We start from the raw sequence: 18903 nt of genomic DNA, 5'->3' as shown, positions 1-18903 counted from the left end.
CCGCGACCGTCCGCTCTCCCGCAAACTGCCCCTATCGAACCTTCCCACCATTTAAAACCTATTCCTCTTAACCAACTCTACTTCAAAACCGCTATTACACTACTCCTTGCACTGTCACTATGCTGAAATGCACTGTAGTTTGAGCTTTTCCCCATCTAGTTATTATATATCTTACTTGTATATTATTTGTAATTCGAAACCCATTCCCCAAATATGTAACTGTATATTTTCAACCTTCTGGCTGCCAACCTCTTTCAATAAACCGTTAATTATTATTATTATTATTATTATTATTCGCGTCTATTCTCCGACTTTCCTCGTGCCCCCGCGTCGTCTCCCTCTCCGTACTTCCCCCGCATTCCGTGTCCGTCCTCCGCCCCTCTTTCCCGTCCCGTGAACGGACCGTGATCGACCGTAGTCTATATCCGCAAATACCTGCACCCCCCCCTTTTTACGTATTACTCTCCTAAACCGACATTTACTCGATTCGTCGTCGCCGTTCGTTCAAAGACGTCGTCGATTCGATCGTCTCCCGCGACCGTGCCGCCGATCCTCGACTCGTCCCTTCCGCAGATTTCCCCGCGTGTCCTCTACCGCGCGACTTCTTCCCTCTTCAAAATCCCCAGCGCATCCGTTTCTCACAATTACGCCGCCGCGCCGATTCCTTTCGTGCCCTGCAAAATCTATCGATCCTTGTCCCTCGCACCGTCCTTATCGCCTTTTACTTTATATCTTCACTAATATATAACTACTACCTCAATCTATTTCCTTTACTCTCTCTCTTTCTAAATAGTCAGTCCTAAACAACTATCTTCTAATTCTCCCTTCTCATAACTCAACAAAATAGTCATCATTTCTCCATTCTTATCAGTTACCTCAACAACACCATCTTATTAATCTATGTCGGTCCCATCTCCCCCTTCTTTTACTTTCAAAACGCGCGCGTCGTCTCGTATTTGCGCTTCCGTTATTTGAGGACGTATCCCGCCGCCGGTGACGTGCGTGCCGGAATTCCGCATTAAATGACATTCGAAATGCTACCACCTATTTGCTAAATGTCTACAATCAACAAATTATTGCAAACCCCTAGTCATCACAGACAACATCTTCAATAAATTCATTCTCATTATGTATCGACTTCCAAAGTCAGTATGTAAAAACAATACTACAAACATTATAAAAATCATTACTCTACACAAACAAAACAGGCATCAATTTTACAAATTAACTTCGTCTTTAAAACACTCAAACTGGACTGGCACAAAACATAAGTCGCGATACAATATCGACACGCGTCTTCTTCTGCGTCGACGAGTGTATTCTTCCCGTGTTCCGCGGTGTCTTCCTCGCACGTCCGGCGATATCTTCGTCCACAATTGATGAGTGTCTTCGTGGCGCGTCGAGCGGCGTCTTCGTCCTCGGTCGACGGTCTTCGTCCGAATCGGCTCCGAGACGCTCTCGGACGCCGACTGTAGAATCTGTCTCCATTCCCGTCTCTAACTTGCATCGGCTCGCTCGTCCACAACTTAAACAAACAAATTACTATAAATATATATATATATAAACAATTATCTACTAATAAGAAATTAAAGATTGCAAACTGTAGGCCTACAATTCGGTTAACGAACAAAAATTTGGTTGACGAATTTCATACGAACCGACCTCGACGTGTTTTCGCTTGCACTGACCGGGCAACCGGCTTTAGTATCAGTCCGCCAATACATTAATCGGTTCTAGGGCTTAAATTCCTTACTATTTTAGTAAATATCAAGAAGTTTATACTATTCAATAATTTTAAAAGTTTAATATTCAATTTTTTAGTCATTTTAACAATTATTGAAGGTAAAGTGACTAGTTTAATGCGCAGCATCCAGCCTCTTAATACAGCAAACAGGCATTAGTCTCTCTCTGTTTTCACTGGAGGTAACATCTTCCTTGACACTCTCTTCAACTAAACACTTTTTTTTTCTGAGTTTCCAAGCAAATTATTGGTCATCTTGAAATATATTTTACATATTGACAATATACAGTATAATGCAGTGCAGTGTTGATTTAAAGAAATTAATCTTGAATTACACCAAGAGAGCTAAAATTTTATGGGTGAAATGGCGCCATGGGGTGACTTCTCTTCTTCCTTCTCCTCCACCCCCATTCTAAATCCCATCATCATCATCCAGGAGCCTTCTACATATACACCTCAAAGTAAGTGAACTTTTCTACCATTTTGGTTGAATTTAGGAAATTTTCGTTCAGCTGGAACCAATTACCCAAAAACCCATTGAAACAATGGTTTCGGTTAACGAACGACCTTCTGGAACGGATTGAGTTCGTTAACCGAGATTACTGTGTGGTATATATATATATATATATATATATATATATATATATATATATATATATATATATATATATATATATATATATATATATATATATATATATATATATATATATATATATATATATATATATATATATATATATATCATGTAAATCCACAATGAAAACGTGGATAAGATAAATCTTGATAAAATCACACTGCAGGAAAATGGAAACAACGAGATTGCCTTGGCTTTTAAGTCTTCGTCTTGAATAAAGACGAAAGCTAAGCTACTTTCCGTTGATTTCCGTGTTTTATGATATATATATATATATATATATATATATACATATATATATATATACATATATATATATATATATACATATATACATATATACATATATATATATATATTCTTCAATAATATTTTCTTAACTTTTTACTTTATTATTATTTATATTATTAATAATATTTTGTATAAATCATACATTTTTAAATATGATGCCTGATAAAGGATCTGTCTTGATAGGACAGATTATGTAAATTACTTTACTCATGTTATCTATATACAATGAAATTCCACCAATTCTTTAAAGATCAAAACTTTTCGTGCCATTTACACCAGTATACAAAAGATAAGCTAATCCTATGCTAATGGGTTTATACCCCATTTATGAGAGCATAAACCTCTCTCTTTTTAATGCCAATTTCTCCGTCTCAATTAATATTCGTTTCGTCTCTAATTTCGGGACCAACCTTATCTATTTCTGCCACTTCATGATTTGGAGCATGAGCAGGTTTAGAATTAAACCTTTTATCTTTTATTCCTCTAATTATTACAAAAAATAATCGGCATTCCTCCGAATCGGCACTTAAATACATTCTCGTCCCAGCTCTACGATCCGCTATTATTATTTTTTCTGCTTCAATTATATTTAGTTCTCCCAGCTTTGCACCACTTTGCTTAACTCTTGCTCTTCTTCTTAAACTAGGAGCAGCTCCATTCCATTTTTTATTCCCCCAAGTTATAGAAGGCATAAATTGAATTCAATCTATTGCACTCGTAACCGTTCAAAAAATTACTCGTGTACTTTTACTTTCGTGTCTCGCTTTTAATTATTTACTAACTTCAATGTTATTTTATGCAATTATTTTATCAGCAACTATTGGAGCAGTTGGTGCTATTAATCAGACAATGCTTCGAAAAATTTTAGCTTTTTCTTCTATTAATAATATAGCATGAATATTTTCTGTTATTTTAATCAGTTAAAATGTGTGAACAATATACTTTACTTTTTACTCTTTAATATCTACTTCAGTACTGTAGCATTAATTTTTCACTTCCAACAGATTTTTCATTTTTCTCAAATTACTTCCAATAATGCTTCACCCCTGCCTAATAAAATTCTTATACTTTTGTCTTTACTTTCACTAGGTGGACTACTGTAGTGGATACTCTCCCCTACAACTGACAAGCCTAGCCGCATTCCATAGCGGCGGAGTTCAGCCAAACGGCGACTTTCTCACGGCAAGGGGGGGGCACCTGGATACTCTCGCCACAAGCCTAGTCGCCTAGACTCGCGCCAAGTTTCTCTGACAAGTCTAGACTAGGGGGGGGGGTCGACACCGGCGACGCTTACATCCGGTCTTACTTCCGGTGGCAGAGTATACGAGCTCTCGCTCTTGCAATTGAAGTCCATTCTACTCCACGTTCCTGAACCGGCAAGACCTCCAAACAAGCTCCTAACCCAACGGACCTCTGAGCAAGCTTCTCACCAACCAGACCCCCAGCAAGCTCCTCACCCGACGGGACCTCTCCACACGGCAACTCCCTAGCGCTGCGCTGTACGTACGATATATACAGAAAACGCATTGTGAGTTTCTATCCCACCTCAATCCCGAGTGCGAGATATCTACGCGTGAGTACGTACGTGAGCCCGTACAGAGAGAATTTGACGACTGGCCACATACGGTATGCCACACTACCACCTTTTACTGGATTTTTCCACGAATGAATTTTAATTCGACAAATAACCTCGTTATTTTTTGTCCCATTATTAATTCTTCTAACGTCTATTTTAATTTCCCTATATTAATACTTACGAATTTCAATTTCAGCGCTAGTTCTATTTTCGCCTAAATTGAAATGGTCGTCTTCCCACAGAAGAGACAGATTTTTTTTACTCCTTTTATAGCAGTTATTATTGTTTTTGGCCTCTTTATCCCATCAGTTTTCATTATATTCTAAGATTTTTAAGTTATTTAAACTAACATCCTTCAAAGTTGTCAAAAAAAGAAAATCTTTTAAATCTTAAAGTACTTTCACATTCATTTATAAGCCCCGGCGATATACACGTCTTTAGATTTACAATCCGGTGCCCATTCCTCGGCCGCCTCGTCACGCAACGACGACTCTTCGACAAATCATAAAGACGTCGGTACTCTACATTTTATTTTCGGAGCACGAGCGGGCACGGTAGGAACTTCGTCGAGACCGGTAATTCGTGCCGAGTCGGGTCGACCGGGAAATCTCGTCGGTGACGACCAAATCTATGAAGTGGTAGTGACGGCTCATGCATTTCTAATGATTTTTTTTATAGTTATACCTATTATAATTGGAGGTTTTGGTAACTGACCAGTTCCACTTATACTAGGTGCCCCGGATATGGCATTTCCTCGTATAAATAATATAAGATTTTGACTTCTTCCCTTTTCTTTAACATTATTATTAACAAGTGGAATAGTAGAAAGTGGGGTAGGAACCGGATGAACCGTTTACCCTCCGCTCTCTGCAGCAATTGCTCGTGCGGGTGCTTCCGTTGTCTTGGGAATCTTCTCGCTTCCCCTGGCTGGTGTTTCATTTATTTTAGGTGCAGTAAATTTCACGACAACTACTGTCCATATACGAAGGAAAGGTACGACAATAGACCGTATGCCATTATTTGTACGATCGGTATTTATTACGGCCATTCTTTTACTCCTTTCGCTTCCTGTTCTAGCAGGAGCTATTACTATACTCTTGACAGATCAAAATTTAAATACTTCATTCTTCGACCCAGCACTTTATCAGCACTTATTCTGATTCTTTGGTCATCCTGAAGTGTATATTCTTATTCTCCCAGCCTTCGGTATAATCTCTCGCATTGTTACGCAAGAATCCGGGAAAAGAGAAGCCTCTGGAACTTTAGGAAAAATTTATGCTATAATACCAAATGGAATTCTTGGATTTGTTGTTTGAGCTCACCACATATTTACTGTAGGTATGGATGTTGATACACGAGCCTACTTTACTTCGGCCACAATGATTATTGCTGTTCCAACTGGAATTAAATTTTTTAGATGATTAGGTACCCTCCAAGGGACTCAAGTCAACTACAGCCCATCTCTACAGGAGGAGTTCTTGCTAATTCATCTATTGATATTATTCTTCATGATACATATTATGTTGTTGCTCACTTTCATTATGTACTCTCTATAGGAGCTGTTTTTGATATCTTTGCAGGAATTGCTCACTGATTCCCTCTTTTTACAGGTCTGTCTATAAACCCTAAATGATTAAAAATTCATTTCTTAACAATATTTACAGGAGTAAATGTCACTTTCTTTCCCCGGCACTTCTTACGGTTAAATGGGCTATCGCGACGACATTCTCATTACTCGGATGCATTTACAACACGAAATGTTCTTTCCTCGATTGGATCGATAATCTCTCTTGTAGCCGTCCTAGGATTCCAAGACGGTGCATCCCCCCTTATAGAGCAACTTATCTTCTTTCATGACCACACTATGGTTGTATTAATTATAATTACGGTAGTACCCCGATTTACGCGGTCAATTGAACCCACGGGGTACCGCGGAAAGTGAAAAACCCCATAAAGTGAACAACAGAACATGTGGGATTAATTTCAATAGAGACTGGCCCGACCCCCAAACTCCACTTTTTCCCACACAATACCTATGTTGTAGTAAAAATAACATCTTAATTTTATGATGGTATGCTCACACAATTAATATTTAAGAAAAATACAGTCGCCAGGTTAATGTCCATTCAAATAATGGACTCAAATCCCCCCCCCCCACCTCTTCCCAGCTCACTAGCTCCTACCTCTCTGAGAAATGTTTGGGTGAAAACACTAGATTTTAACGTTTAGTAATAAATAATACCCCAGACTAAAGTTAGGGTAATATAATTGACATTTCTGGATTCCTTGCAGGTCAGGGAATATTTTGAATTTAAACTTCATATATTTTGCACAAAAGATAAAATGTTTGCTTTGTGTAAACCAAATTATTACATTAGATCTAAAATTTGTACAGTATGTCTAATGCGAAATCCATGATGTTTATATTCAAAATGATCATCATACTGTAAGAATTCCAGCAATGTACAGTGAGTTCTGCTATAACGCGTGTTTTGATAACGCGAATTTGCTCTAACGCGATTTATGAATTAGGAACGATATTTGTATAACGCGAACGCTTGTTTGCTATAACGCGATTTTTGCTTACTATTTCTCCAATTTTGTGGTACAGTGGGGTATGCTATAACGAATCTAATTGGTTCTAGAACCTTGTTCGTTATAGGATTAATCCGTTCCAGGCCCCCAAATACAACCACTTAACACTGAAAAATATAATATAAAATTGTAAAAATTGTAAAAAAGTGCATAAATATGCATCTAAACCCCTGAAATAAAGAATATCATTAATATTTGTAATAAAAAAACAATAAATTAGAAAAAAAAAAAAAAATTAAATAATGTTCGTTGTAGGAGTTTCGTTCGTTATAGCATACCCCACTGTATTAACTGTGAATATAGTAAAGAATATCAACGAGAAGCGTTCTGGTGATAGAATTCCCGGTGATGATCGTAAAAGAAAGGATATAACACTTGAAGAGAAGCTCGATTTTATCAACCTCAAAATCACCCTTCTCCCCCATCAAGTAAAGTGTTACATTTACTGTATGATTTCATTATTAGATATGAATGTAACATTTATTTAGACTGTGCTATCCTTTGTATTAGGCTAACTACTAAATTTTTTCGATTTCGAGTAATCTGCACCTAACCCTATTTTCTCCATAAGCCCTGTTATTTCTATTACGCGATTTTCTATAACACGATATTTTACATGAACACAATTATCGCGTTATAGGAGAACTACCTGTAAATTATATTCTGGCCGGGTAATTTGTATGAATTTTATGAGCCAAATAAAATAAACAAATTATACTTCACCGCGTATACGAGTAGATGCACCGCGGAAAGTGAAAGTCCGGTTCTAGCGAGGTACCGCGTAAGCGAGAAATCGCGGAAAGTGACACCGTGTAAGGCGAGAGAACGCCGTACTTCTTTTGTCGGTTACGTAATAGCCGCCGTATTTTCCAACGCATCTATTAATTGATTTCTCCTTGAAAACCAAACATTTGAAGTAATTTGGACAATCTTTCCTGCTATTATTTTTGTTTTTATTGCTCTTCCTTCACTTTGATTACTTTATCTTTTGGATGAAGTTAATAATCCTACAATTACTCTTAAGACTATTGGACATTAGTGATATTGAAGTTATGAATATTCAGACTTTTTACAAGTACAGTTTGACTCTTATATAACTCCATCTAAAGAACTTGATTTATCTGGTTTTCGTCTTCTAGATGTAGACGATCGAACTGTATTACCTATAAATACACAAGTCCGTATATTAGTTACTGCTGCTGATGTTATTCACTCTTGAACTGTTCCAGCCCTTGGAGTAAAAGCAGATGCAATTCCTGGGCGTCTTAACCGAATCGGATTTACGGTTAACCGGCCCGGATTAGTTTTTGGGCGACGTTCAGAAATTTGCGGTGCTAACCGTAGAATTATACCAATTGTAGTAGAGAGTGCGTCGGTCTCGGCTTTTTTAAATTGAATCTCTTCCTCGTCCGATCTTTCGCCCGACGACCGAAAGCAAGCGGTGTAGGTCTTTTAAACCTATCGTAGTAGAGGCGCCTACTTCCGGTGGAAAAAGTTAGTTAATAATAATATGAGCTTGTCAAGCTCAAGTAATTCCATTGGAATACTTTTTGATGCCTCAAATAGCACCCCTTTTATGATTAAATCTATTTTTTTATATTCCTTACTGGCTTTCTTTTATTTTTTATTATAAACTATTTTATAAAATCTCCACCTAAAATATCTCCTTCAATTGAATTAAAAACTTAAAAACAAAAAACCTGAAAATGATAACAAGACTATTTTCTATTTTTGAACCTTCTTCAAGAATCTTCTCATATCAATTAATTGATTATCAACTTTTGTCGGGTTACTTTTTATTCCCTACGAGTATTGACGATCAACCCACGAGAGATATACAAAAGTGGCAATTTTAACTCGAAGGAAAAGCACAAAAACACAGCAATACCGAGTGTGGCTGGATCTAACCTGACCTGACCTGACCTGACCTGACCTAACCTGAAGGATGGAGCACACCTACATTGCCCCAAGCTACTGTCCTGGCCACGTGGCCACGCGCCTGCCCAACCGCATCCAGCCCGTACGAGCGCGAACCGATTGCTACAAGAACAGCCCAGTCCCAACCATTGTAAAAATTATCAACACCTAATTATTATATATCATATTTGTATCACATATGTTACTTGTACATTATTTGTAAATCAAGAGACCCATTCCCCAATTATGTAATTGTATATTTTCAGCCTTTCGACTGCCGTGCTCGTTCAATAAACCGTTAATTATTATTATTATTTAATATATACGGTATATCAAATCACGGTTTAAAATAAATAACTTATAATTTTGGCACCACAAACCAACGTTTTTATTAAACTATTTAAACTAAAATCTTGGTAAGATTATAACTGTTTTTACAATAAGAACATTTAAAGGCAACCAATGTAGCATCAATACTAAGTATTCAGTAACACTTCCTGAACAACAAGAAAACAATGAATTGAAAAACAACCCATACTGGATTATTGAATATATGTATAAAGTGTATGCAGCCCTAAAAAAAATAGTGAAGCAATTCCAAATATTCTAATCTTTCTTCACCTAACTACACTTAAAATTAGTCTAATTTCTCCCAATAAATTAATAGTACGAGCTGCTGTATTACCATTTCTTAACAAAAATCACCATAATCCTAAACTAGGTATAAAATTTCATAAACCTTTATTTACCAATAATCTTCGACTTCCTAAACGCTCAAACTATATTATGTAATTTTCGGTGAGCTGGAACCGATTACCCAAAATCCCATTGAAACGACGGTTTCGGTTAACGAAATTTTCTGTCAACGAATGACCTTTTGGAACGAATTGCGTTCGTTAACCGAGGGACCGCCGTATTACAAAACAATAAATACGGTATCGGATAACGCACATTTTTTGGTGTCGATTATAAACCAAAATTTCCCAGATAAGCCAAAAGTATAGTTCTCGAGTGTTTTTAACCGAGAAAGAGCAAGTACTGTACACGACTGTAATTCGCTATACTCACAGTTCCCGTCCGTGACCGGATTGTTTGTATCCTCCAAATGGTGTTTGTGGGAGACACACATCATAGCATCCCTGAAACAACATCATGGTAATTATAACACTGTCCCTCTCTCATTCCCTTCTAGCAACTATGACAGCTCTTGTAACATGGTAGAAGATCATGTTGATAAAGAATGTTTGTGAGCAATAATTAAAAAAAATTGAGAGGCGAGATAATGGCAGGTTGTGTGTAGCATAATTTTGAATTTCTGTAATCTATATATATAAAGTTGTAGCCTCTGTCTGTTTGTTCGCAAACTCCTCCTAGGGTTTTGGAGATAGACCCCCATAACCATATATATTCTGAAACTACATTACCCAGGGTACTTGGATAAGTATATTTCATTTTGATCAAAGGGGGGTCCCCGGGGGGCACAAACCCCCCACTGAAAATTGTTTTCCCTTCGATTTAAATGAAATTTAAACCATAGGTAAATGACCAGAAATGATGCCTATTCACAAAATATCAGCAAATTTCAATAATATTAAGACACCCGAATGGGGGCTAAACCCCCCTATATTAAAAATTTGGGAAGCCCATAACTTGAGTATTGGAACCTCTATTATCACAGGGTTTTTCTATTAATTAAACGTAAAACAACAACAAAAATTACCCCTCTTATAGAAAAATTTGACAAATTTAGACAAAACATCGCTAGAATTACGGCAAGAAAAATTATCAGTTAATGCCTCTACTTTTTTAACATTTTCATTTATTTATTTTTTTTCAGACATCCATTATGCCACAGAAAAGAAAGTCCAGTTATGCAAATACTCCACGTGCACAGAGGACGAGGCTTCGTCGTCAATCCGAAAGCTGCGATGCAGTGTTCTTAAATTTTTAGTCTTAAATTTCATAAGGATAAGAACTAAATTCTCGTCAATCTATCCTCGTAATTTACGTCTTATAGACACATTCAATGCATAACTACGTTTCGGTTGTAGCCGAAGCTTTCATTTCAATAATGGATTTTGAAAAAACTATTGAGCGAAAATATACGGCGTCAAACAAAATTTTTTAATGCGTCCTCGCGTATTGCAGCAGATCGGGACCGTAACTATACAGCATTTCAATTTGTTTCATTCGTAGTAGTAGAAATTTTCATCTTTTCAACTGATTTTGAAAGGCTCTTGAGCTAAAATAAATGAAACCGAACAAAAGATTCCGAAAATATCTTCACGTTTGCGGACCGTTAAGTTATTAAATGTCGCTTGTCACTGTTTGATACTTGGCTTTATTAGCAAGCTGTGCTCTTTGTGCGATTCAATTCGCATTGACTAAATTACCCATAAAATGGATAACGATTGTGAATCTGAAAGAGAACGTTCATCAAAAGCAACTAAGCCTAGTGATAATAAGGCAAAAGCTCGACCCAATCGTCGATATTGGGATGGCCATTTAAAGTTCGGGTTTCATTGGACTGGAAACGAGGATCGACCTCTCCCACTGTGTGTTGTTTGTGGTGAAAGGATGTTTAATGAAGGCATGGTACCCAGCAAGATAGAGAGACATTTTATAACTAAACACTCACATCTTCAAGATAAAGATCTGAATTATTTCCAAAGACTGTTAGAACAGCAATCCGAGCAAAGAAACTATTTTCGGAAAAAGTTTACAGTTTCTGAAAAGGCTCTAAGTCACTTCTATTGAGATAGCCGAAATGATTGCACTACAAACAAAATTGCACACTTTAGCCGAGTCGGTTATCTTGCCCGCCTGTAGAAAGATGGTTAAAACCATGTTGGGTGATGAAGCCGAACAAGAAATAAGCAAAATTCTGCTCTCAAATAATACAAGCCATAGGAGAATAATGGATTTATCTGCTGATATAGAGGAAAATGTACAGAACGAACTCAGAATTTGCTTTACAAGTTGATGAATCTACAGACATAAGCAACAAAGCACAATTACTTACATTTAATCACTTTATTGATGGAAACCAAATAATAAATCAGTTCTTTTGTTGCAAAGAAATGTCACTCAATACAAGAGGTCAAGATATCTTTGACATTTTATCTGCCTACCTCGAAAAATGGAATTGATCATGGAAGTCATGTGTTGGAATATGTACTGATGGGGCACCATCTATGGTAGGCTGTATTTAAGGTTTTGTATCGCTCGTACAACAGCAAAATACTAATGTTATACGTACTCATTGCTTCCTACATAGGGAGATACTAGTTTCAAAAACAATACAAGTTGAATTAAAGCAAGTTGACTATCAAAAATCCGGCAACCTCGGGACCCGAGGAGTGCCGGATTTTCGAAAATGCCGGAAAACTGACGGTTATATTTGCTGTATGAGTTTAACAGAAAATGACTACCTGTACAGTCCTTTAAACAATGAAAATTAAACACTAAATGAAAAGCAAATGAAATATTATTATATATGCTGTATACGGTAGTACCCCGATTACATACGCGGTCAATTGTCAATTGAACCCACAGGGTACCACGGAAAGTGAAAACCCGTAAAGTGAACAACAGAACATATGGGATTAATTCCAATAGAGACTGGCGCGACCCCCAAACTCCACTTTTTCCGACACAATACCTATGTTCTAGTAAAAATAACATCTTAATTTTATGATGGTACATGCACACAATTAATACTTAAGAGAAATAGAGAAATACAGTCGCCAAGTTAATGTCCATTCAAATAATGGACTCAACTCCCTCCCCCTTTTCTCACACTCCTGGCTCTTCCCTCTCTGAGAAATTTTGAGGGGAAACCACTAGATTTTAATAAATAATACCTCAAACTAAAGTTAGGATAATATAATTGACATTGCTGGATTCCTTGTAAGACCAGGAATATTTTGAATATAAATGTCATATATTTTGCACAAAAGATAACATATTTATTGAGAGTAAACATTTGATCTAAAATTTGTATGTCTAATGCAAAATCTATGATGTTTATATTCAAAATGATCATCAAATTGTAAGAATTCCAGCAATGTAAATTATATTCTGGCCGGGTAATTTGTATGAATTTTATGAGCTAAAACAAATATCTTCAGTTAATAAAAAAAAAATATTCTTCACACACTTTCTGTCAATCAAAGTATCCCACCTTGCCTCCCCCCCCTCTTCCAACCTCGCCAGATGGTCGGTCGGTCCCTCCCTACCAGAGAAATGTGTGGGAGAAACCAGAATATTCACCTTCTTAGAAATAAATAATACCTCAGACTAAAGTTAGGATAATATAATTGACATTGCTGGATTCCTTGTAAGACCAGGAATATTTTGAATATAAATGTCATATATTTTGCACAAAAGATAAAATATTTGCTTTGTGTAAACCAAATTAATACATTAGATCTAAAATTTGTATGTCTAATGCAAAATCCATGATGTTTATATTCAAAATGATCATCATATTGTAAGAATTCCAGCAATGTAAATTATATTCTGGCCGGATAATTTGTATGAACTTTATGAGCTAAATAAAAAATTATACTTCACCCGCGTATACGAGTAGATGCATCGCGAAAAATGAAATTCCGGTTCCGGCTAGGTACCACGTAAATGTAGAATCGCGTGAGGCGAAACCGCGTAAATCGGGGTATTACTGTACTTTTACATATTTATTTATGAGAATATATTCATTCAGTCACAGTTAAGGTAAAATATACTTGTGATGTTATATTTTCGTGAAAATACCCGGTATTTAGAAATACGGTATCGTAGTTTTCTTTTGTTTCAAATTTAATTAGCAAAGATTGATGTTTCAAATGTAATGAACATAAAATTATGTATCTATAAATAAAATCTAAAAAATAAATACTTTATGTTTTACGTCGTCCAGTGCTACCGTGCCGTGGATTTGGCGACTTTGGGCTTGCTATGACGACACGAGAGATCTGCCCCAGCAACTGTACCGACACTCACGGCTGGTGGTGCGACGTTTCCATTGTTTACTGGTAGTTACTGGTACATATTTTTCAACCCAACGAAACTATTGCCCGTTTAGAGGTCGACCCCTAATTTTTTGCCAAATAATTTGGTCTTAAAAACTCTTACTACACACAGGTATATACGGTAAATAAGGACATGGGGGGCCAGGGTTTTTTTTTGGGGGGGGCAGCAAAAGTACACGGATTTTTAACATTCACGGGTATCTCTGTTACCCAACCCCCGCGTATGTTAAGGGCCGACTGTACCGTTAAACCTCGGGCCCCCGGGACCGGGTGTTCCGCCTATGTTCCCACCATTTATTTATTTATTATTATTTATGTTAACAAAAATTCTCGATTTATCCCCGCAGGGAGGGGAGGGGTACTGCCAGCAGCACCCTAACCCAGGGCTTAAGGCCGGTAAGTTATACGGATACTCCTCAAATTACGACCCACTCGACTTACGACCGCCGCGGTCGTACCAAAATTTGGCCAAATTACGTATTTTCGAGTCCCGACGGGACGACTCCCTCGCAACCCGCCGTCTATAGCCGTTGCCGATACAGTGAGTGGGCGTACCAACTTATGCTCGTGCACTGGACATCGCATCGACGTATTTCAAATTTACCGCTACCAAATCTATAGATACTTTTTGGAGACTACATAATTTGGGGGGAACTTTTTTCATTGTAGAAAAGTATCTTGGCGAGTCTATAGGAATATTGGTTCAATTTAATACAGTATAGGTTTTTAAGGCATAATACTCATATAAACTCAGTTAACTTTATGTCCAGCCAACTTCATTCTAGTTCACATCGGGTCCACTTTAGGCAGTGATGGAGAAAGTGCCTGAAAATATTACTTAAGATAGAGCACTGCACTGTTGAAAAGCAAACATTAAAACTTATACACAGTAGTCTTCTTCAAAGCTATGCAAATAAAAGTTTAATTACCTTAACTGAAACATACAAGTAGAAAAAGGTACAAAATGCAGCACACTATTTGTAGAGTATCATAATTAATAAACAATGAAATTATGTTTTGAAAACAAAGCTTAAAGTTATTAATATACTGTACTGTACTTTAAAGAAAAACAAAATAAACACACATTCAAAATTTGGCAAGGGATGGAAAACGTGAATCTGGGCCATATTTTTGACGTGTCGCGTACCGCCGACACCGATGGGACGTGACTTTAGACACTGACATTTACATAAATGCCCACTTTTATAGGATTACCGTACAAGTGCGCTTAAGTACATACTCTAATACACTCGGCTTGTACGCCCAATGACACGACGTGAAGTAACGACGTCGGTCTCACCTCCCGCGGGTCGGCGGCGTCTCTCCGTTAACGGCGTCGCGTGCGAGGCCGGACGGGTCAGTACGGTCGAGTCTGAACTTGTCATACCGAGATGTGTTGTTGGTCCTTGAAGCTTTCTGGAAATGTCACCAATAGTTATATAATACACAACACTGGAAAACTATTATATTATAGACAGGGGTTATTTGACCAGGACTCGGCACAATAACCGCCGGTTATTTGACCGGCATCTAAAATAAAACTAAATCCTTTTGGCAACAGAAAATTATACAATTAAATAAGACCATAGTGTAATGACTAGTTTAATGCCCACAATCCCATTAAAATCCCATACAATCCTCGCAGGTTCCCGGTCAAATAGCCGACGGTTATTTGGCCCAGAATCCGGGTCAAATAACAACTTCGTATTGAAAGCAAAGGTTACTTGTTAGTTTAATACCACACGGAGAAACGGATTACAGAAGTTCTGCTATAACGCGATAATTGTGTTCTTGTAAAATATCGTGTTATAGAAAATCGCGTAATAGAAATAACAGGGCTTATGGAGAAAATAGGGTTAGGTGCAGATTACTCGAAATCGAAAAAATTTAGTATTTAGCCTAACACAAAGGATAGCACAGTCTAAATAAATGTTACATTCATATCTAATAATGAAATCATACAGTAAATTTAACACTTTACCTTGAAAAAATATGAATGTAACTTGATGGGGGAGAAGGGTGATTTTGAGGTTGATAACATCGAGCTTCTCTTCAAGTGTTATATCCTTTCTTTTACGATAATCACCGGGAATTCTATCATCAGAACGCTTTTTGGAGATATTCTTCTTTACCATATTCACAGTTAATACCACAAAATTGGAGAAATAGTAAGCAAAAATCGCGTTATAGCAAACAAGCGTTCGCGTTATACAAATATTGTTCCGAATTCATAAATCGCGTTAGAGCAAATTCGCGTTATCAAAACACGCGTTATAGCAGAACTCCTGTACTCAAATAGGTTAGGTTGAAATTGGGTTTATCCAATAGTTTTTCGTGTATTTTGAACGATTGTGACCTTCGGAAAATTGGTGCACGGAAAAACGATAATTTTACCCGTTTTTATTTGCATTATTTCTAATAAATAAATATGATCTTAATTTCCTCTTGCACTAACAAAAACAATGAATCGTCCAAAGTGAGTTAGACTTTCAACATGAAGGGTTAAAAAACAACTTTGAAAACCCTACCCAACCTAATCTAAACAACCTAACTTCTTGCGATGGACGAGCAAAAATTTCGTCGACACACCCGGTTTCGTACGCGTCCGACGGCGTCTACATTCGTGGACGCGACAGACGTAGAACAGAACTGCGACGACATCGACGGATTCTTGTTGTGCTACCGGGAGAAACACAATTTTGTGGGATTTATTATTTTAATCTCTTTCGCTCGAATTTCACATAATCTGCCATAACCATTCGGAGGACAGTTCAAATCTAGTGTGATATTTACGCAGGAGCAAAATTTTTTTTTCTAGATATATTTAAGCCTCCCTCGTGACCTAAACGCCGAAGACGAGAACCGACTCGCTGCCAAAACATTGAAAACACAAAAAAACAAAACATTAAAGAAATAACCTTTTCTCTCCTCATCAGTTAAATATCGGCTACTCCTCGACTTACGACCGCCTCGGTCGTACCGACATTTTGTCAAATTACCTATTTTCGAATCCCGACGTTAGTGATTGAGCCGTGTACTGACAAAATTTTTGTTTGTAATTCCCTTTAAAATGCCTGGCAAGAGTAAAACCGAGAGTTTCGTGGTGCTCCGAAGAAAGAGAGACGCCCATTTTAGATTATCTATGTACCGTATTATTTTCGCATTTTCGACTTGCGACCCGGTCGCCGGTCCCCGACCCCGTCGTTAAGTCGGGGACCGACTGTACCGTAACGTGCTGGGTATATGTGGTATAGCTCTACCGTACTGTACGTCATTATCTACAAGACTTAAGTTGGACTCGCGAACGAGCCTCGGGAACTCGACTCGTCTGTCGGTCGAGAAGCTCCGATATTGGCTCATATGATCGACGTGTACGCTCGCCCCAAAATAATATCTTTAGCCACGGGGTCGATGTTATTCGAGGCTTTCCGAGCAATGTTACACGACCTGTCTCTGAACTGTTGCTAACACTGCATCTACACCTTTCAGCACAAACGAGTACATACGCGTTTTTGAAAGATGCGAATCCTCGGAGGCTTCGGATCGCGCGTCGCGCGAATTGAGATCGTGTGTCGTAAATGGACTTTTTGGAGACTACATAATTTGGGAGGAACTTTTTTCATTGTAGAAAAGTATCTTGGCTTTTATAATGCGAGGTTATAGGAATAATGAATCGATTTACTATAGGTTTTTACGGCACAGTACTCTTATGGACTGGGGAATGCCCGTAGAACTTTCCTAACATTCAAAGTACCACAACAATATTAAATACAATACCACAGAGTACTTGAGGTCCAGTTAACTTCACGTCCAGTTCACTGCAGGTCCGGTTAACTTTATGTCCAGCCAACTTCATTCTAGTTAACATCGGGTCCACTATAGGCAGTGATGGAGAAAGTGCCTGAAAATATTACTTAAGATAAAGTACTGCACTGTTGAAAGGCAAACATTAAAACTTATACAAAGAAGTCTTCTTCAAAACTGTGCAAATAAAAGTTTAATTAACGTAACTGAAACATACAAGCAGAAAAAAGGTATAAAACGCAGCACACTATTTGTAGAGAATCATAATTAATAAACAATGAAATTATGTTTTGAAAACGAAGCTTAAAGTTATTAATATACTGTACTGTACTTTAAAGAAAAACAAAATAAACACACATTCAAAATTTGGTATGGGATGGAAAACGTGAATCTGGGCCATATTTTTGACGTGTCGCGTAGCGCCGACGCCCAATGACACGACGTCGGTCTCACCTCTCGCGGGTCGGCGGCGTCTCTCCGTTGACGGCGTCGCATGCGAGACCGGCGGGTCCGTACGGTCGAGTCTGAATTTGTCATACCGAGATGTGTTGTTGGCCCTTGAAGCTTCCTGGAAATGTGACCAATAGCTATATAACATACAACACTGTAAAACTATTATATAATAGGCAGGGGTTATTTGACCAGGACTCGGCACAATAACCGCCGGTTATTTGACCGGGATCTAAAATAAAACTAAATCCTTTTACCCACAGAAACTCCTACAATTAAATAATACCATAGTGTAATGACTAGTTTAACGTGCACAATCGTCCCGACTACAATCCCATTAAAATCGTATACGTACGATCCCCGCAAGTCCCGGTCAAATAGCCGACGGTTTATTTGGCCCAGAATCCGGGTCAAATAACAACTTCGTACACTTATAATAAAGGCACTTGTTTGTTTAATACCACATGGAAAAACTCATTACTCAAATCGGTTAGGTTAGGTTGAAATTGGGTTTTTCCAATAGTTTTTGATGTGTTTAGAATGAGTCTGACCTTCCGAAAGTAGCGCTTCGCCGAAACTACAATTTTCCGTATTTTTATTTGGTTTGTTTTTTTCTAATAGAAACGTGTGACCTTTATTTCCTTTAACACTAGAAACAACAACAAGCATTCTTCCAAACTGAATTACACTTTCAACATGTGAGGTTAAACAAAATTGAAAACCCTACCTAACCTTTTGTGACGGACGCACAAAAACTGAATCGGCACACCCGGTTTCTTACGCGACACGTCGTGGTTACATTTTGTGGACGTGACCAAAATAGGACGAAGCTCCGACAACATTGACGGATACTCATTGCACT

At 37.7% G+C, this 18903-nt stretch overlaps 1 pseudogene; it reads left to right on the top strand.

The window, feature by feature from the left end:
* The first annotated feature begins 3594 nt into the window (after nt 1-3594).
* LOC121856313 overlaps nt 3595-18903 on the top strand; it is a 37849-nt pseudogene continuing 22540 nt past the window's right edge.

Source organism: Homarus americanus, unplaced genomic scaffold (genome assembly GCF_018991925.1).
Source record: "Homarus americanus isolate GMGI-L3 unplaced genomic scaffold, GMGI_Hamer_2.0 scaffold48220, whole genome shotgun sequence".
In the NCBI taxonomy this organism is placed as follows: Eukaryota; Metazoa; Arthropoda; class Malacostraca; order Decapoda; family Nephropidae; genus Homarus; species Homarus americanus.
Note: the sequence above shows the minus strand (reverse complement) of the source record. Positions and strands in the feature narration are given on the sequence as shown.